Below are 22,254 nucleotides of genomic sequence, written 5' to 3'. Positions count from 1 at the left end.
TCAGCATTTCACTGTTAGTCTACACCTGTTGTTTACGAAGTATGTGAAAAATACAATTTAATTTGACTACAATACCAGGCAACATGTCATGATCGTTTGTAGAAACGGACCAAAGCGCAGTGTGAGTAGCGTTCCACATAATTTATTAATAGTGAAACTTAAACAAAGACAAAACAAATAAAGAATAAACGAACCGTGACGACAATGCATTGCTAACAGGCAACTAAACATAAATAATATCCCATAACCCACAGCTTTCTATGGTCAGGACGTGACAGTACCCCCCCAAAGGTGCGTACCCCCCCCCCAAACCTGAAACAAAAAGGGAGGGCTGGGGGTGTGTCTAGTGTCGGTGGCGGCTTTGGTGCAGGACGAAGAACCCTCTCATCCTGAGGATCCGCCAGCATCAGAGGCGGCTCTGGTGCGGGACGAATAACCCGCTCATCCCATGGATCTGCCAGCTTTGGTGGTGGCTCTGGTGCGGGCAGAAGAACCTGCTCATCCTGAGGGTCCAACCATGGACCCAGGCTGAACACTGTGCCTGGACTGGGCACCAACGCAGAAGAAGACTCTGGCCTTGGAGCTGGACTGGACACCGTGCTTAAACTGAGCATCGGCGCATGGGAAGGCTCCGGCCATGGAGCGGGACTGGACGCTGTGCCTGGATTGGGCACCAATGCAGAAGAAGACTCTGGCCTTGAAGCTGGAGGTCCCAGACCGTTGACCATCTCTGGAGGTTCCAGACCGTGGGCTGTCTCTGGAGGTTCCGGACCGTGGGCCGTCTCTGGAGGTTCCGGACCGTGGGCCGCCTCTGGAGGTTCCGGGCCGTGGGCCGCCTCAGCAGGTTCCGGGCCGTGGGCCGTCTCAGGAGGTTCCGGGCCGTGGGCCGTCTCAGGAGGTTCCGGGCCGTGGGCCGTCTCAGGAGGTTCCGGGCCGTGGGCCGTCTCAGGAGGTTCCGGACCGTGGACCGTCTCAGGAGGTTCCGGACTGTGGACCGTCTCAGAAGGTTCCGGACCGTTAAATATCGCCGGAAGCTCTAGACTGGAAACCGTCGCCGGAAGCTCTGGACTGGGGACCGTCGCCGGAAGCTCTGGACTGGGGATCGTCACCGGAAGCTCTGGACTGGGGACCGTCGCCGGAAGCTCTGGACTGGGGACCGTCGCCGGAAGCTCTGGACTTGGGACCGTCGCCGGAAGCTCTGGACTGGGGACCGTTGCCGGAAGCTCTGGACTGGGGACCGTCGCCTGAAGCTCTATAACGGGAAGGCGCACTGGAAACCTGATGCGTGGGGCCGGCACAGGTGGCGCCAGACTGGTAACACGGACATCAGGGTGAGTGCGGGGAGTAGGCACAGGACGTACCTGACTGAGGACACGCACTTTAGGAAGAGTGCGAGGGGGAGGCACAGGACGTACTGGACTGGGAATGTGCACTGGAGGCCTAGTGCGTGGAGCCGGCACAGGTGGCGCCAGACTGGTGACACGCACTTCAGGGCGAGTGCGGGGAGCAGGCACAGGACATACCTGACTGGGAACACGCACTTCAGGGAGAGTGCGAGGCGGAGACACAGGATATACTGGACCGTGGAGGCGCACTGGAGGTCTGGAGCGTAGAGCTGGCACAATGCGTCCTGGACAAATAACCACCTTCACACGGCAAGTGCGGGGAGCTAGCACAGGACGCACTGGGCTGTGAAGGCGCACTGGGGACACAGTGCGTAGAGCCGGCGCAGGATATCCTGGACCGAGGAGGCGCACTGGAGACCAGGTGCGCTGAGCCGGCACCACCCGTCCTGGACAGATACCCACTTTCGCACAGCAAGTGTGAAAGTGGGCACAGAACACACCAGGCTGTAGATGCGCACTGGAGACACCGTGCGTATCATCGCAAAACATGGTGCCTGACCGGTCACACGCTCCCCACAATGAATACGAGGAGTTGGCTCTGGTTCAAAACCTGGCTCCGCCAACCACCCCGTGTGCCCCCCCCCCCCCCAAAAGAATTATTCTGGTTTCTGTGGCCTTCCTCCACGACTTCGTCGCTGTACCTCCTTCGCTGCTTCCGCCTGCTTCCATGGCAGGCTCTTATCTCCTGTCACTATTTTATCCCAAGTCCAGGAAATTCTCTCCCTAAGCTCCTCCAAAGACCAGGATGCCATTACCGCCTGGGCACGCTGCTTGGTCCTTTGTTGATGGGATATTCTGTCACGATCGTTTGTAGAAACGGACCAAAGCACAGCGTGAGTAGCATTCCACATAATTTATTAATAGTGAAACTTAAACAAAGACAAAACAAATAAAGAATAAACAAACTGTGACGACAATGCAGTGCTAACAGCCAACTAAACATAAATAATATCCCATAACCCACAAGTGGAAAACAAGCTACTTAAGTATGATCCCCAATTAGAGACAACGATAACCAGCTGCCTCTAATTGGGAATCATACAAATCACCAACATAGAAAATCAAACCTAGAACCCCACATAGAAATAAATAAACTAGATCAACCCCCAGTCATGCCTTGACCTACTCTACCATAGAAAATAAGAGCTTTCTATGGTCAGGACGTGACACAACAACCCACACAACACAACACAACATGCCACCAGGGAACTGGGCTGGCTGAAGTGAAAGTAACTTTAATACATAAAAATAAAAAATAGTATTTATTTTTTTACCTTTATTTAACTAGGCAAGTCAGTTAAGAACAAGTTCTTATTTTCAATGACGGCCTAGGGACAGTGGGTTAACTGTCTTGTTCAGGGGCAGAATGACACATTTTAATCTTGGCAGCTCGGGGATTCGATCTTGCAACCTTTCGGTTACAAGTCCAATGCTGTAACCACAAGGCTTCTTGCTTTAATATATTCAAATACATGTGAAAATTAAATGTTTCTTTCTTTCTAACTTCTGGGAGGGAAATAGATTACATCTCTTGCCAAGATATGAAATAAACAAACACAAGGTTTTTGGACTGTGCTCAATAAGGGGAAATCTTTTGGATGAGAACATTGTTCGCTCTCTCTCTCCTTCTTTCTCCCTGTTTGTATGTACACCCTTGACTGTCTATACCTTGCCTGAATGTGTATGTTCGTGTACTGTAGTATATTAGTCCCAGTCTTACTAAAACTTATCCACCCTTTCTTCTTTCCAGGTGTGAATAGGAAGTTGTCCCTTGTTATTGTGTCTTTCCTTGGTCATCTCTGTCCTGTCCCGTACTGTACTTCTGACGATAGAGGACGTGTCTGCACAGACGTTGACTAACCCCACCGGGAGTCCCACACCGCCTTACCAGGTAAACCAAGCCTCACAATGCTGATCAATGATGTCCCATCGACGTGATTGTGATTTGCCTTTTTCCACTGTCTCTAATTGAGGGAGAGAGAGAAAAATAGTGAAAACACAAATAAAAAATATAGCTGCAAACAGCAATGAACGGGGTTCACATTTTGACTGAAAGAATGCAAGATCAGTTGGATAACAAAGCAAGCACTCTATCATGTAGGAACTATCTTCCTTTATGTGCAATCAGCATTACCATGTTTATTTCTCAATACCACAAGGATGACGCAAGTGACGTTTAGACTAGTGCTGTAGGTTGGTTATCTTTGAATGTAGCAGGTAATCATTTATAAAGTCATGACCTAATGTTAATTAATTTACTAATTCTGGGTTCAATTTGATTAATGAATTCTGGGACTTAATTTTGTGAAAATCTGTTTGTGTACATGATTTGTATCTCAGTTGGTACACTCCACATTAGCATTCCAAAATACATTAGCATACCAAAATACAATACACTTTCACAGCTGTAATACGCTGATTGCACAATCGGCATGGACTTCTGATTTTAAATTTTCCTGGATAAAATATTCACTTCTTACTACATTCAGACCACATAATAGGGCAACAATATGTGATAATACAGATATAGTAATCACAATATTTCACATTGTTTGTCTGCATAATTTATATCTAACATTAATTTGCACGAGACAAAGTCCACATGATAAATATTTATTGCTCTTGTATCATATGGTGACACTGGTGCCAATGACATCTATAGTGCCACCAACTGGTCTGGTGCAGACATCTAAGGTTGCAGTGACTTATATTCACACAGCTTCTAATGACATGTACATAAAGTTTATTTACCACATTTCATGGCCCCATGTCCATCGGTTCTATTGTCATAGCCCTGGTGTGATATGGTGCCATCTAGTGGTGTAGCGTGTCTGACATTGAATGCAGCAACTAATCATTCTCAAATTCATTAGAAGCTTATTCATTGAGTCTATATACCAAATCTGGAGTCAATCTGACTTATGGTTCATGTGAAGAAGATTTTTTAAATTATTTTTAACATTAGCATATGTGCTAACATGCATCTATAGGTACATACAGTTCATGAGGATGAGATGATTGCAGATGATTTTGAGCATGAACATTGCATACAGTGCAAACAGAAAGCATTCACACCCCTTTACTTGTTCCACATTTGTTGTGTTTCAAGGTGGGAATAAAATGTATTTAATTGCCTTTATTTTGTGTCAACGATCTACACAAAATACTCTAATGTCTAAGTGGAAGAAAAATGTTAACATCTTTGGCAGCGATTACAGCAGTGAGTCTTTCTGGGTAAGTCTCTAAGAGCTTTGCATATATGGATTGTACAATATTTGCAAGCTCTGTCAAGTTGGTTGTTGATCATTCCTAGACACCCAGTTTCACGTCTTACCATAGATTTTCAAGTCAGTGTATATTTGGTCTGGTGTTTTAGGTTATTGTCCTGCTGAAAAGTTAATTTATCACCCAGTGTCTGTTGGAAAGCAGACTGAACCAGGTTTTCCTCTAGGATTTTGCCTGTGCTTAGCTCTATTCCATTTATTTTTATCCTAAAAAAATCCCTAGTCCTTGCCGATGACAAGCAGACATCTCAGCTTGCATGTCGGCCCACCAGACCGAGCTGCTTTTCCATCTGGGGAAGGCCTGCCTGCTCAAAAACCTCTCCATCATGATTGCCAACTCCACAGTGTCACCCTCCCAGAATGCAAAGAACCTTGGTGTGACCCTGGCCAACACCCTGTCGTTCTCTGCAAACATCAAATCAGTGACTCGCTCCTGCAGTTTCATGCTCTTCAACATCCGTAGAGTACGACCGTACCTCACACAGGAAGCGGCACAGGTCCTAATCCAGGCACTTGTCATCTCCTGTCTGGACTACTGCAACACGCTGTTGGCTGGGCTTCTCGCTTGTGCCATCAAATCCCTGCAACTTATCCAGAATGCTGCAGCCCGCCTGGTTATCAACCTTCCCAAGTTCTCCCATGTCACCCGGACACTCTACTGACTTCCAGTTGAAGCTCACATCCACTACAAGACCATGGTGCTTGCCTACAGAGCAGCAAGAGGAACTGCCCCTCCCTACCTTCAGGCTATGCTCAAACCCAACACTCCAACTCAAGGCCACCTCTGGTCGCTTTGTCCACCCACCCCAGCACAAGGTGCAGCTGTGTAATGATCATGCTGTTTAATCAGCTTCTTGGTATGCCACACCTGTCAGATGGATGGATTATCTTGGCAAAGGAGAAATTCTCACTAACAGTGATGTAAACAAATTTGCGCACAAAATTTGAGTCCAAACACCACATTTGGAGTGAATCTGACTTTTAGTCCATGAGAATAATATTTGGTATGATTATTTTAAGCATTAGCGTTACATAGTCAAAGAAGTAAATTGGTTCCTTATTTTTTAAGATATCAATGCCAAGCATAACATGCTTCATTAAGTTGATAGGCCTCTGTGGAGTGGGTTTACAAAGGAATTTAAATGGACATGTAAAATCAGATTTCCGGATTCATCGATAACTCAGCCATCTCTTAACCAATCCCTGAGCTTTTCTCAAACTAAGTCAAGATTTTAATTGAACCTTTATTTAACTAGGCCTACATAGCAAAGGGTGTTTTGTGGACCTTATAATAGCCAAAAGGCCAATCGTTGCCATTCTTTTTGACCAATTTACTCATGGCCTCTAGTTTCTGTGTGCCAAATTAGAAAAATAATTACCAATCTATGCTTGAGTTATTTGATTATGTCAAGGAAAAAATAATAAGAAGAATTAAGAGAATAATTGTGAATCCATAAAAATGGAGCTAGAGACAGGGAGAGAGACAGAGAGAGACAGCGAGAGACAGACAGAGAGAGACAGAGAGAACCAGCGAAAGACAGTGAGAGACAGACAGAGAGAGATAGAGAGAAACAGAGAAAGACTGTGAAATGGTTTAAAATGCCTATGTGTGGGTGGGTGTATGTGTGAGTGTCTGTTGTTTCTGTAGCCTTCCCAATGCTAGGAGCCATGAGTGGGCCGAAGAGAAGAGCTGCTCCACCAGAGGAAGTGAACATGACGCACGACCATGAAACCCAAACAAAACAAAAAACGTTATATACTCACTCTCTCTTTGTTATTCTAGCTCAGGCACAGGCTGGCATTTGCTGCTGCTAACCTCTGTGCTTGCTTGTGAGTGCCTGCGTGCCTGCCTGCGTGCGTGCGTGCGCATGTGGGTGTAAATGTTTAAGTGAGTATGTGTGTAGGTTTGTGTGTGTGTGTTCGTGTGGTTTTGTGTGTGTAAATGTTAAAGTGGGTGTGTGTGTGTGGGTGGGTGGGTCGGTGTGTAAATGTTTAAGTGAGTGTATGTGCGCTCACGCTTGTTAGCGTTTGTGCGCTCGCATTTGTGTGTTTGTGTGTGTGTGTATGTGTGTGTGCGGCAGACTCGCACTTGTGTGTGCATAGTGGCCAGTAATATTTTATACAGTTGAAGTTTACATACACTTAGGTTGGAGTCATTAAACCTCGTTTTTCAACCACTCCATAAATTTCTTGTATACAAACCACAGTTCTAGTCGGTTAGGACATCTACTTTGTGCATGACATAAGTAATTTTTCCAACAAGTGTTTACAGACAGATTATTTCACTTATAATTCACTGTATCACAAGTCCAGTGGGTCAAACGTTTACGTACACTAAGTTGACTGTGCCTTTAAACAACTTGGAAAATTCCAGAAAATGATGTCATGGCTTTAGAAGCTTCTGATAGGCTAATTGACATAATTTGAGTCAATTGGAGGTGTACCTGTGGATGTATTTCAAGGTCTACCTTCAAACTCAGTGCCTCTTTGCTTGACATCATGGGAAAATCAAAAGGAATCAGCCAAAATATTGTATACCTCCACAAGTCTGGTTCATCCTTGGGAGCAATTTCCAAATGCCTGAAGGTACCACATTTGTCTGTACAAACAATAGTACGCAAGTATAAACACCATGGGACCATTCAGCTGTCATCCCACTCAGGAAGGAAACGTGTTCTGTCTCCTAGAGATGAACATACTTTTGTGCAGAAGTGCAAATCAATCCCAGAACAGCAGCAAAGGACCTTGTGAAGATGCTGGAGGAAACAGGTACAAACGTATCTATATCCACAGTAAAATGAGTCCTATATCAACATAACCTGAAAGGCCGCTCAGCAAGGAAGAAGGCACTGCTCCAAAACCGCCATAAAAAAGCCAGACTATGGTTTGCAACTGCACACGGGGACAAAGATCGTACTTTTTGGAGGAATGTCCTCTGGTCTGATGAATCAAAAATAGAACTGTTTGGCCATAATGACCATCGTTATGTTTGGAGGAAAAAGGGGGAGGCTTGCAAGCCGAAGAACACCATCCCAACTGTGAAGCACGGGGGTGGCAGCATCATGTTATGGGGGTGCTTTGCTGCAGTAGGGCCTGGTGCACTTCACAAAATAGATGGCATCATGAGGAGGGATAATTATGTGGATATATTGAAGCAACATCTCAGGACATCAGTCAGGAAGTTAAAGCTTGGTCGCAAATTGGTCTTCCAAATGGACAATGACCCCAAGCATACTTCCAAAGTTGTGGCAAAATGGCTTAAGGACAACAAAGTCAAGGTATTGGAGTGGCCATCACAAAGCCCTGACCTCAACCCTATAGAAAATTTGTGGGCAGAACTGAAAAAGCATGTGCGAGCAAGGAGGCCGACAAACCTGGGAAGCTTGTGGAAGGCTTCCTGAAACGTTTAACCCATTTTAAACAATTTAAAGGCAATGCTACCAAATACGAATTGAGTGTATGTAAACTTCTGACCAACTGGGAATTTGATGAAAGAAATAAAAGCTGAAATAAATCATTCTCTCAACTATTATTCTGACATTTCACTTTCATAAAATAAAGTGGTGATCCTAACTAACCTAAGACAGGGCATTTTTACTAGGATTAAATGTCAGCAATTGTGAAAAACTGAGTGGAAATGTATTTGGCTAAGGTGTATGTAAACTTCCAACTGTGGATCCTAAGGTTAACATAGAGGGCAAAGCATGAACAAAGAGATGCCTATGTATGATATGTTTCTGTGGCTCTTCTCTCAACTGATAAGGGGAAGGCAATGTCCACTTAGTATACTGCTCAAAAAAATAAAGGGAACACTTAAACAACACAATGTAACTCCAAGTCAATCACACTTCTGTGAAATCAAACTGTCCACTTAGGAAGCAACACTGATTGACAATAAATGGCACATGCTGTTGTGCAAATGGAATAGACAACAGGTGGAAATTATAGGCAACACCCCCAATAAAGGAGTGGTTCTGCAGGTGGTGACCACAGACCACTTCTCAGTTCCTATGCTTCCTGGCTGATGTTTTGGTCACTTTTGAATGCTGGCGGTGCTTTCACTCTAGTGGTAGCATGAGACGGAGTCTACAACCCACACAAGTGGCTCAGGTAGTGCAGCTCATCCAGGATGGCACATCAATGCGAGCTGTGGCAAGAAGGTTTGCTGTGTCTGTCAGCATAGTGTCCAGAGCATGGAGGCGCACTGGACACTACAGGAGGAGCACTGCCAGTGCCCTGCAAAATGACCTCCAGCAGGCCACAAATGTGCATGTGTCTGCTCAAACGGTCAGAAACAGACTCCATGAGGGTGGTATGAGGGCCCGATGTCCACAGGTGGGGGTTGTGCTTACAGCCCAACACCGTGCAGGACGTTTGGCGGTGGGTCAGTCATGGTGTGGGGTGGCATTTCTTTGGGGGGCCGCACAGCCCTCCATGTGCTCGCCAGAGGTAGCCTGACTGCCATTAGGTACCGAGATGAGATCCTCAGACCCCTTGTGAGACCATATGCTGGTGCGGTTGGCCCTGGGTTCCTCCTAATGCAAGACAATGCTAGACCTCATGTGGCTGGAGTGTGTCAGCAGTTCCTGCAAGAGGAAGGCATTGATGCTATGGACTGGCCCGCCCGTTCCCCAGACCTGAATCCAATTGAGCACATCTGGGACATCATGTCTCGCTCCAACCACCAACACCACGTTGCACCACAGATTGTCCAGGAGTTGGCGGATGCTTTAGTCCAGGTCTGGGAGGAGATCCCTCAGGAGACCATCCGCCACCTCATCAGGAGCATGCCCAGGCGTTGTAGGGAGGTCATATAGGCACGTGGAGGCCACACACACTACTGAGCATCATTTTGACTTGTTTTAACCTCTCTAGGGTCGGCGGGACGAAATCGTCCCACCTACTCAACAGCCAGTTGAATCCCATGGCGCGTTATTCAAATACCTTAGAAATGCTATTACTTCAATTTCTCAAACATATGACTATTTTACACCATTTTAAAGACAAGACTCTCGTTACTCTAACCACACTGTCCGATTTCAAAAAGGCTTTACAACGAAAGCAAAACATTAGATTATGTCAGCAGAGTACCCAGCCAGAAATAATCAGACACCCATTTTTCAAGCTAGCATATAATGTCACATAAACCCAAACCACAGCTAAATGCAGCACTAACCTTTGATGATCTTCATCAGATGACAACCCTAGGACATTATGTTATACAATACATGCATGTTTTGTTCAATCAAGTTCATATTTATATCAAAACCAGCTTTTTACATTAGCATGTGACGTTCAGAACTAGCATACCCCCCGCAAACTTCTGGTGAATTTACTAAATTACTCACGATAAACGTTCACAAAAAACATAACAATTATTTTAAGAATTATAGATACAGAACTCCTCTATGCACTCGCTATGTCCGATTTTTAAATAGCTTTTCGGTGAAAGCACATTTTGCAATATTCTCAGTAGATAGCCCGGCATCACAGGGCTAGCTATTTAGACACCCACCAAGTTTAGCACTCACCAAAATCAGATTTACTATAAGAAAAAGGATTTTACCTTTGCTGTCTTCGTCAGAATGCACTCCCAGGACTTGTACTTCAATAACAAATGTTGGTTTGGTTCAAAATAATCCATAGTTATGTTCAAATATCCTCTGTTTTGTTCGTGCGTTCAAGACACTATCCGAATGGTAAAGAAGGGTGACGCGCACGACACATTTCGTGACAAAACATTTCTAAATATTCCATTACCGTACTTCGAAGCATGTCAACCGCTGTTTAAAATCAATTTTTATGCCTTTTTTGTCGTAAAAAAGCGATAATATTCCGACCGGGAATCTGTGTTTAGGTTCAAAGACGATAGAAAATAAAAATATGGGGTCGACTCGTGCACGCGCCTCAGCCCATTGTCCTCTGATAGAGCACTTGCCAAAAGCGCTAATGTGTTTCAGCCTGGGGCTGGAATTACATCATTCAGCTTTTTCCCGCCTTCTGAGAGCCTATGGGAGCCGTAGGAAGTGTCACGTTACAGCAAAGATCCTCAGTCTTCAATAAACAGAGTCAAGAAGCTCAAGGAATGGTCAGACAGGCCACTTCCTGTAAGGAATCTTCTCAGGTTTTTGCCTGCCATATGAGTTCTGTTATACTCACAGATACCATTCAAACAGTTTTAGAAACTTTAAGGTGTTTTCTATCCAAAGCCAATAATTATATGCATATTCTAGTTACTGGGCAGGAGTAGTAACCAGATTAAATCGGGTACGTTTTTTATCCGGCCGTGCAAATACTGCCCCCTACCCCCAACAGGTTAAGGACATTACATCAAAGTTGGATCAGCCTGTAGTGTGGTTTTCCACTTTAATTTTGAGTGTGACTCCAAATCCAGACCTCCATGGGTTGATAAATTGGATTTCCATTGATTATTTTTGTGTGATTTTGTTGTCAGCACATTCAACTATGTAAAGAAAAAAGTATTTAATAAGATTATTTCATTCATTCAGATCTAGGATGTGTTATTTTAGTGTTCCCTTTTTTTTTGAGCAGTGTATATATATAAATATATAATATATATATATTATAACGCTGATGGCCTGGACAACAGTCTCTGACGGGTTCCCATGCAGCTATACTAATGTGTGCGGAGAGGCCTCGGAGCAGTTCCCTTCAACTCCCACTTTCCCACACCGAGCAGACTGTAGCAGGGTGACATAGGGCAGCCATACTCCACCTCGATCTCTACCCCCCTCAGTCGTAACTTTGAAGGCCCCGCTTCTCTCGCTCTGACCAAGCAAACCAGCTGCCTATGACTCCAAGCTCCCAAAGAGTATCAAATCAAATCAAATTCGATTGGTCACATACACGTGTTTAGTAGATGTTGTTGCGGGTGTAGCAAAATGCTTGTGCTTCTAGTTCTGACAGTGCAGCCATATCTAACAATTTCACAACATATACCCAATTCACACAAATCTAAGTAAAGGAATGGAATTAAGAATATATAAATATATGAATGAGCAATGTCAGAGGCATAGGCTAAGATCCTCTCTAGTCTGTGATGCTGCTTCTAACTGCTACTACAAAACAAAGGACAACAGGTAAAAAAACAGTCAAAGCCATTCATTTTATAGGGAGCTGTTCCCTTTATTTCCTATGGGGATCTTTGCGTCGATTTGCATCAACAATTTGTTTACTTGTATGTGTGTGAAGATGGTGAAATCAATCAATGAATCAGTTGTCTTACTGGCAGCCTTACCTCACTATGCCCTCACTGCCCACAATCCTACTGTAGTATCCACATAGAGGATCTGAGCTCCCTATGCCCCCCTATGTTCCTTCTCTGGGCTCCCTGTCTCCTGCAGTGAGCCAGCCGTGAGTGGATAACCCGCAATGCAGCAGCCTTGGTGACTCACACAGGCTGAGACACACTGAGACACACAGACTGAGACACACAGACTGAGACACACAGACAGACATACAGAGAAACACACACTGAGAAACACACACACTGAGACACACGCTGAGACACACATTGAGACACCCACTGAAACACCCACTGAATCACACTGAGACACACTGAGGGAGGTAGGCAGAGAGGGAGGGAGAGAGGGATGCAGAGAGGGAGGCAGGCAGAGAGGCAGGGATGCAGAGAGGGAGGCAGGCAGAAAGGGAGGCAGAGAGGCAGGGAGAGAGGGAGGCAGGCAGAGACGGAGGCAGGCAGAGAGGGAGGGAGACAGGCAGGCAGAGAGGCAGGCAGAGAGGCAGGCAGGCAGGCAGCAGAGAGGGATGCAGGCAGAGAGAGATGCAGGCCGAGAGGGATGCAGGCAGAGAGGCAGGTAGAGAGGGATGCAGAGGGAGGCAGGCAGAGAGGGAGGCAGGAAGAGAGGGAGGCAGGAAGAGAGGGAGGCAGGAAGAGAGGGAGGCAGGCAGGCAGAGAGGGAGGCAGGCAGAGAGGGAGAGAATCGGAGGCAGACAGAGAGGGAGGCAGAGAGGGAGGGAGAGAGGGATGCAGGGAGGGAGCACAGGAGGCTGCTGAGAGGAGAACGGCTCATAATAATGGCAGGAACGTAGAAAATGGAATGGCATCAAACACCTTGAAACCATGTTCCTGAGTGGCACAGCTGTCTAAGACACTGCATCTCAGTGCTAGAGGTGTCACTACAGACACCCTGGTTCAAATCCAGACTGTATCACAACCAGCCATGATTGGGAGTCCCATTGGGCGGTGCACAATTGGCCCAGCATCGTCAGGGATTGGCTAGTGTAGGACGTCATTGTTCTTAACTGACTTGCCTAGTTAAATAAACATTTAAAATAAATGGATTTGATACCATTCGACTGATTCCGCTCCAGTCATTACCACAAGCCCATCCTCCCCAATGAATGTGCCACCAACCTCCTGTGGTAGGTAGGGAGGCATGAATGGGGAAAGAATAGGGTTTTGGAATAAACTCTGAAAATAAGGTCTGAGATTAACACAGGCTTTTGAGATGTTATACGGTTTGTTCAGTGATATAATATCAGTCAGTTAACATGACCTTTATGAATTAGGAAGTCTATGTGTGTCGTGTTTTTTTTTTTATTACAATAAATGCTTCAAAATTCACAAAAAGTCCTGGAACAAAACTAGTAAGATCTACTAAGCCTGTGTTTACCACAGACCTTATTTTTGGCGTTGATCCAAAAACCCTACAAAAGTTCCATTCATTTTCTCATAGGCTTTGTTCAATGAACCATGGCGGACTTAGTGCCAACAGAAAGATGCCATTATTATCACTCTCTATAGTATATGTGACTGAGCTTAGCTCTAAAACGACTACCACCCTATGCTAATTTACACCCCTTCCCTGGTCAGTTGGTGCAATTGTTGGAGGCAGGTAGCCTAGCGTGAGTGTTGGGCCAGTACCCAAAAAGTCGCTGGTTTGAATCCCTGTGCAGACTAGGTGAAAAATCTGTCGGTGTGCTGTAACCTCTTAATTTTTGCCTAAAATGACATACCCAAATCTAACTGCCTGTAACTCCGGCCCTGAAGCAAGGATATGCATATTCTTGGTACCATTTGAAAGGAAACACTTTGAATTTTGTGGAAATGTGAAAGGAATGTAGGAGAATATAACACAATAGATCTGGTAAAAGATAACACAAAGAAAATACCAACAGTTCTTTTGTATTATTTTGTACCATCCTCTTTGAAATGCAAGATAAAGGCCATAATGAATTATTCTAGCCCAGCTGCAATTTAGATTTTGTCCACTAGATGGCAGCAGTGTATGTGCAAAGTTTTAGACTGATCCAATGAACCATTGCATTTCTGTTCAAAATGTTGTGTCAAGACTGCCCAAATGTGCCTAATTTGTTTATTAATAACTTTTCATGTTCAAAACTGTGCACTCTCCTCAAACAATAGCATGGCATTATTTCACTGTAATAGCTTCTGTAAACTTGACAGTGCAGTTAGATTTACAAGAATTTAAGCTTTCTGCCAATATCAGATATGTCTACGTCCTGGGAAATGTTCTTGTTAGTTACAACCTCATGCTAATCGCATTAGCCTACGTTAGCTCAACCGTCCCGTGGACGGGACACCGATCCCAAAGAAGTTTTAAGCAACGCACTTAACCCTAATTGCTCCTGTAAGTTGCTCTGGATAAGAGCATCTGCTAAATGACTAAAATATCAAATGTAAAATGTTGTTACCAGCCTGGCAATTCCCAAATGGCACCCTATAGTGTACTACTTTTGACCTGTAGACCAGCCATTTGGCTGCAAAAAAAAAAACGCAACATGGAAAGTATTGTTACCATGTTTCATGAGCTGAAAAAATGTGTTTAGATATGTGTTAGTGAGCGGTTCTCCTTTGCGAAGATATTCCATCCACCTGACAGGTGTGGCATATCAAGAAGCTGATTAATTAACCTCTTACATCTAGACGTTCCGCTAGCGGAACACCTGCTCCAATATCCAATGATAGGCGTGGCACGAATTACAAATTCCTAAAAAATACAAAAACTTCAATTTTTCAAACATATGACTATTTCACAGCATTTTAAAGACAAGACTCTCCTTTATCTAACCACACTGTCCGATTTCAAAAAGGCTTTACAGCGAAAGCAAAACATTAGATTATGTCAGCAGAGTACCAAGCCAGAAATAATCACACACCCATTTTTCAAGCTAGCATATAATGTCACAAAAAACAAAACCACAGCTAAATGCAGCACTAACCTTTGATGATCTTCATCAGATGACAACCCTAGGACATTATGTTATACAATGCATGCATGTTTTGTTCAATCAAGTTCATATTTATATCAAAAACCAGCTTTTTACATTAGCATGTGACGTTCAGAACTAGCATACCCCCCGCAAACATCTGGTGAATTTACTAAATTACTCACGATAAACGTTCACAAAAAACATAACAATTATTTTAAGAATTATAGATACAGAACTCCTCTATGCACTCGATATGTCCGATTTTAAAATAGCTTTTCGGTGAAAGCACATTTTGCAATTTACATTTACATTTTTACATTTTAGTCATTTAGCAGACGCTCTTATCCAGAGCGACTTACAGTAGTGAGTGCATACATTTTTGTATTTTTTTTTTTTGTATATTCTCAGTAGATAGCCCAGCCATCACGGCTAGCCATTTAGACACCGACCAAGTTTAGCCCTGATCAAACTCCGATTTACTATTACAAAAGTTTCATTACCTTTGTTGTCTTCGTCAGAATGCACTCCCAGGACTGCTACTTCAATAACAAATGTTGGTTTGGTCCAAAATAATCCATCGTTATATCCGAATAGCGGCATTTTGTTTGTGCGTTCCAGACACTATCCGAAATGGTAAAGAAGGGTCGCGCGCATGGCACAATTCGTGACAAAAAAATTCTAAATATTCCATTACCGTACTTCGAAGCATGTCAACCGCTGTTTAAAATCTATTTTTATGCCATTTTTCTCGTAGAAAAGCAATAATATTCCGACCGGGAATCTCCTTTTCGGCAAACAGAGGAAAAAATCACAAAGACGGGGGCAGCCAGGTCACGCGCCTAAGCCCACAGTCCCTTGATCGGCCACTTGAGAAAGGCGATAATGTGTTTCAGCCTGGGGCTGGGATGACGACATTCAGGTTTTTCCCGGGCTCTGAGCGCCTATGGACGACGTAGGAAGTGTCACGTTAGAGCAGAGATCCTTAGTAAAAGATAGAGATGGCAAAGAAGTTCCAGAAATGGTCAGACAGGCCACTTCCTGTAAAGGAATCTCTCAGGTTTTGACCTGCCATTTGAGTTCTGTTATACTCACAGACACCATTCAAACAGTTTTAGAAACTTTAGGGTGTTTTCTATCCATATATAATAAGTATATGCATATTCTAGTTACTGGGTAGGATTAGTAACCAGATTAAATCGGGTACGTTTTTTATCCAGCCGTGAAAATACTGCCCCCTAGCCATAAGAGGTTAAACAGCATGATCATTACACAGGTGCACCTTATGCTGTGGACAATAAAAGGCCACTAAAATGTGCAGTCACACAACACAACACAATGCAATTGCCATGCTGACTGTAGGAATGTACACCAGAGCTGTTGCAAGATAATTCTAATGTTCATTTCCCTTCCAACGTTGTTCTAAAGAATTTGGCAGTACGTCCAACCGGCCTCACAACTGCAGAATACGTGTAACCATTCCATCACATCCAGCTTCTTCACCTGCGGGATCGTCTGAGACCAGCCACTCGGACAGCTAATGAAACTGTGGGCTTGGGAATTTCTATACAAACTGTCAGAAACTGTCTCAGGGAAGCTGATCTGCGTGCCCGTCATCCTCACCAGGGTCTTGACCTGACTGCAGTATGGCGTCGTGGGCAAATGCTCACCTTCGATGGCCGCTGGCATGCTGGAGAAGTGTGCTCTTCCCGGGTGAATCCCGGTTTCAACCATACACGCTGTCTGCCATCTGGCGTAGTGTGGGCTTGCAGTTTCCTGATGTCAACATTGTGAACAGAATGCCCCATGGTGGCGGTGGGGTTATGGCATGGGCAGTTATAAACTACAGACAATGAACACAACTGCATTTTATCTATGACAATTGTAATGCACTGAGATACTATGACGAGATCCTGAGGCCCACTGTTGTGCCATTCATCACCTCATGTTTCAGCATACAAATGCACGGCTCCATGTCACAAGGATCTGTACACAATTGCTGGAAGCTGAAAATGTCCCAGTTCTTCAATGGCCTGCACACCAGACATGTCAGCCATTGAGCATGTTTGGGATGCTCTGGATCAACATGTACGACAGCGTATTCCATTTTCCGCCAATATCCAGCAACTTGTCACAGCCATTGAAGAGGAGTGGGACAACTTTCCCCAGGCCATAATTAGCAGGACCTCTACACCAGGCAGTGTCAGAGGAAGGCCTTAAAAATTGTCAAAGACCCCAGCCACCCCAGTCATAGACTGTTCTCTCTACTACCGCATGGCAAGCGGTACCGGAGTGCCAAGTCTAGGAAAAAAAGGCTTCTCAACAGTTTTTTACCCCCAAGCCATAAGACTCCTGAACAGGTAACCAAATGGCTACCCGGACTATTTGCATTGTGAGCCCCTCCCCCCAACCCCTCTTTTTACGCTGCTGCTACTCTCTGTTTATCATATATGCATAGTCACTTTAACTATACATTCATGTACATACTACCTCAATTGGGCCAACTCACCAGTGCTCCCGCACATTGGCTAACTGGGCTATCTGCATTGTGTCCCACACACCACCCGCCAACCCCTCTTTTACGCTACTGCTACTCTCTGTTCATCATATATGCATAGTCACTTTAACCATATCTACATGTACATACTACCTCAATCAGCCTGACTAACCAGTGTCTGTATGTAGCCTCGCTACTTTTATAGCCTCGCTACTGTATATAGCCTGTCTTTTTACTGTTGTTTTATTTTTTACCTACCTATTGTTCACCTAATACCTTTTTTTGCACCTCGAAAATAGAGGATCTCTGCTGTAACGTGACATTTTCTAAGGCTCCCATAGGCTCTCAGAAGGCGCCAGAATGGGGAATGATAACTCTGCAGTCCCTGGGCGAAAAACAGTAAGGCTTTTGGAAAGTGGTCGTTCTGAGAACAATGACACTGGCGCACGCGTGCATGTGAAGACTCCATTTTCTATTTTCAGTGTTTGAATGAAAACAAGGTCTCCCGGTTGGAATATTATCGCTATTTTACGAGAAAAATCGCATAAAAATGGATTCTAAACAGCGTTTGACATTTGAATTGAATTTTTTTGTCACGATACGCGCCGGCGCGTCACCCTTTGGATAGTGTCTTTAACGCAGGAACAAAACGCAGCTATTTGAATATAACTATGGATTATTTGGAACCAAAACAACATTGGGTGTTGAAGTAGAAGTCCTGGGAGTGCATTCTGACGAAGAACAGCAAAGGTAATCCAATTTTTCTTATAGTAAATCTGAGTTTGGTGAGTGCCAAACTTGGTGGGTGTCAAAATAGCTAGCCATGATGGCCGGGCTATCTACTCAGATTATTGCAAAATGTGCTTTCACCGAAAAGCTATTTTTAAAATCGGACACTGCGATTGCATAAAGGAGTTCTGTATCTATAATTCTTAAAATAATTGTTATGTTTTTTGTGAACGTTTATCGTGAGTAATTTAGAAAATTCACCGGAAGTTTTCGGTGGGTATGCTAGTTCTGAACGTCACATGCTAATGTAAAAGCTGGTTTTTGATATAAATATGAACTTGATTGAACAAAACATGCATGTATTGTATAACATAATGTCTTAGGAGTGTCATCTGATGAAGATCATCAAAGGTTAGTGCTGCATTTAGCTGTGGTTTTGGTTTTTGTGACATTATATGCTAGCTTGAAAATGGGTGTGTGATTATATCTGGCTAGGTACTCTCCTGACATAATCTAATGTTTTGCTTTCGTTGTAAAGCCTTTTTGAAATCGGGCAATGTTGTTAGATAACGGAGAGTCTTGTCTTTAAAATGGTGTAAAATAGTCATATTTTTGAAAAATTGAAGTTTTTGGATTTTTGAGGTGTTTGTAATTCGCGCCACGCTTTATCATTGGATATTGGGGAGGCGTTCCGCTAGCGGAACATCTAGATGTAAGAGGTTTTAAGCTGAATATAAGCCGCACCCACTGAATTTAAAAAATATTATTATTTTGAACATAAATAAGCCGCACATGTCTATAAGCCGCAGGTGCCTACCGGTACATTGAAACAAATGAACTTTACACAGGCTTTAACGAAACACGGCTTGTAACAAAAATAAATAGGCTTTAACGAAACACGGCTTGTAACAAAAATAAATAGGCTTTAACGAAACACGGCTTGTAACAAAAAATAAAAAATTAGCAGTAAGCTTTAGTTGTCTTTTTGCACTGAGTCAATTCCTCACGCTGCTGTTTCCAACGTCTTATCATTGACTCATTAAGACCAAGCTACCGTGCAGCAGCTCTATTTCCTTTTCCAACAGCCAGATCAATTGCCTTCAACTTGAAAGCTGCATCATATGCATTTCTCCGTTTCCTTGCCATGATGAGGGTGACAAAATGACTACCGTAATCAGAATGATGGGAAGTTTGAGAGCGCTCGATTTAATCTAAACAGTAAACAAAAAAGTTGTTTGACCTTAACCCGTTCGGCAATTTCATTGGTCTAATGAAAGCTTCATGCCGCCAAAAAACTGAGCACGTCACAGAATGTGAAAGCGGGAAAAATCCATATATTAGCCGCGTCATTGTTTAAGCCGGAAGGTTCAAAGCTGGGAAAAAAGTTGCGGCTTATAGTCCGGAATTTACGGTATTCCGAGTCATGTGAAATCCATAGATTAGGGCCTAATTAATTTATTTCTATTGACTGATTTCCTTATATGAACTGTAACTCAGTAAAATCTTTGAAATTGTTGAATTTTGCGTTTATGTTTTTGTTCAGTATTAGATGTGTGTCCTGGATTTGACTGCGACTGAGAGACAGCTGAACTGACTCGGTATTTATAAACTAGCTGATGTTGATGTCATATCCCAGATATCACTTTTTCAGAAAATGTATGCCTTTAATACCAGGTAAATATAGTTTTACCAACATGTTTGTCTTTAATTGGGGAGATTTGATAGTGATATATATATAAGATTGAAGCACCCTCTCTATTTCGGTGTCTATTTCTGCTCTCCCTCTCTCTCCTCACCTAAAAGCACATTGAGTTCCAGTGGTTGTGATATTTAGTTCAGCTCCCTTTACAACAGTACTGGCTGGCAGCAGGCGTACTCTAGGGAGGTAGACTGAACAACCCACTTTCTATTATTCAGACAGAAAGAGAGGTGGGTAAATAATGGGTGGGGAGGCATGAGAAGGGTGAGGATGGGTAGCCGTGTCCGATGTGGAATCTACATACTGCTTCAGACACCCGATCCCCCCCTTTCCACCAGATGTCCTTCTTGCCATCCAGGCTCTGCTCAGTATTGCTACATATTCATTCCCTCTACCCCAGTGTTGTAGAGAAGGATCAGTCCACTAGAGGATGCTGTTTCAGCCAGATGGACTCAGCAACACTCACCTCATGGACCATCAACACCACATGCTCTTTAATCAGCCCTGTGGGGCTCCAGGAATCTGAACCCCAAGCCTTCTGTCCTTATCCCACGTCCCTGTCACAAACACTCCAATGCTGGCTACAGTCTGAGGCGGTCTGGGTATTTCTGGAAGTCTGCCACCGGCACAGCACAAAGTGACCTTCGCAGCAGACCAGGCAGACAGAGAGAGAGAGAGCCTTTAGACTTTTTGTATTTCTTTAATGCTACATCCTCATTTCATTTAATTAAAACCTCACCCCCCCACCCCCCTTTAAAAAACGAATATCCCTTCTGCTGCATACTCACCTTGCCTTCTACCCCACGATACAAAACAACACTAAACATCACAATAACCAAAGCCTCACCACTTCTACAACCGTATATCCAACCCATCTTCCCCAGCTGTACAGTCGGCCCCCCGACACACCATATCTCCTGAAACATCTCCACACTGTTTATCATTTTATATGGCTGGGTTGTGGAAGATAGCCTCCTCCCACACCCACAGCCCAGGCTCTCCATCCCCTTCTCGTATGGGCCTTAGCAGCTGCCAGGCTTTCAGCACCGCAGAGTAAAAATCAGAGAGATCTGTTGTACTCAGCCTCTCCAGCCTCATGAGGAAAATCCTAATCCGCCAGCTCTCCCTCATCCCTCCAGCTGACATCAGTATGCAGCCACCCTGCTCTCCAGTTCCACCAGGCCCTGTTCTCCTTCGTGGACGGACATACAACACTGCCGCCCTCACCTAGTGATGGCCCGACCAAAAAAGATCCACCAGCTTGCGTTGTAGGTCTGGGGGGTTGAGGACAGCCAGTTTATGCCACAGTGCCCAACAGCCTATTGCTGTAATTCCTGGACATGTAAAACCGATCGAGTCGGGCTGCACTCACCCTAGCCCCAAAGACCTTCACCCATGTATACTGTTTTGTGATGTCCAGTTCTGTAAACATCCACTAGGTCAATTAATGATGTCCCTTATCACCCCCGCCATCCACCAGCGTCTCCTCAGGCGCTACCTGTGAGAAAAACCCTGTTATTAATTTCTGCTTTTACTACAAGCACTCTACCGCTACACATCTCCTTTGAGGAACACATTTTTACGGCCAGACCCGGTGCAAAAAGAAGAGAGAGAGTCTGTTTTATGGTCTGTCTACCAAAAGTGCTGGGAGAAAGGGTTGAATGATGATGAAGGGTCTTCTTTGTGGAGGTTTAAGGTTGTTCTAGTCATAAATAAGGAGAGATTTATAACCTTGGTGGGATACAGGCAGAGTGACCATGTCTGCATCACTATTCCCTATATTGTGCACTTTTGACCAAAGCCCTATGGCCTTTTATACATGTAGGTGCGTGCACCAATTGGGACACACACAATGTCTTTATATCCGGTAAGGGAAGATGTGATCAGACACACCCAATGCTGCATTTGTGAGAATTTGATAAAGGGCCTGAAATCAGTCCGATACAACAAGACCCTAAGCAGAGTTTTAACCTTGCAGTATAGTCTTTGACCGCATCTTCCCACCACGGTCATAAAGAGATGGGCCGACCCATATTAACAAAGCATCTCAGAGTACGAGTGCTTTAAAATACTAAACTGATCCTAGAACAGCACTCCTACTCTGGGACATTTTGTGAATACAGGCCCATGTCTTTGGTTGGAAGATACTGTCTGGTGAGGGTGTAGAGTAGGGCTTTTCCTAGCCCTAATATGGCTGTGGCCTCCATTACTGTGGATAGTGTGTGCGTGCATGTATGTATGTATGTATGTATGTATGTATGTATGTATGTATGTATGTATGTATGTATGTATGTATGTATGTATGTATGTATGTATGTATGTATGTATGTATGTATGTATGTATGTATGTATGTATGTATGTATGTATGTATGTGTGTGTGTGTGTGGTGTGTGTGTGTGTGTGTGTGTGTGTGTGTGTGTGTG

The 22,254-nt window shown here is 44.2% G+C and overlaps 1 protein-coding gene across 9 annotated transcripts in view; it reads left to right on the top strand.

The window, feature by feature from the left end:
• The window catches only part of map2 (microtubule-associated protein 2), a 138,484-nt gene that overhangs the window by 52,018 nt on the left and 64,212 nt on the right, over positions 1 to 22,254 (top strand). For all 9 annotated transcript variants that reach the window (XM_045707559.2, XM_045707557.2, XM_082969047.1 and 6 more), the window contains exon 3: positions 3,157 to 3,297. The gene's annotated coding sequence lies outside the window, so the exon portion shown is untranslated. The remainder of the gene's footprint in view (positions 1 to 3,156; positions 3,298 to 22,254) is intronic.

This window comes from Salmo salar, chromosome 25 (assembly GCF_965601325.2).
Source record: "Salmo salar chromosome 25, fSalSal1, whole genome shotgun sequence".
Classification (NCBI taxonomy): Eukaryota; Metazoa; Chordata; class Actinopteri; order Salmoniformes; family Salmonidae; genus Salmo; species Salmo salar.
This window is presented reverse-complemented; position numbering and strand designations above follow the sequence as displayed.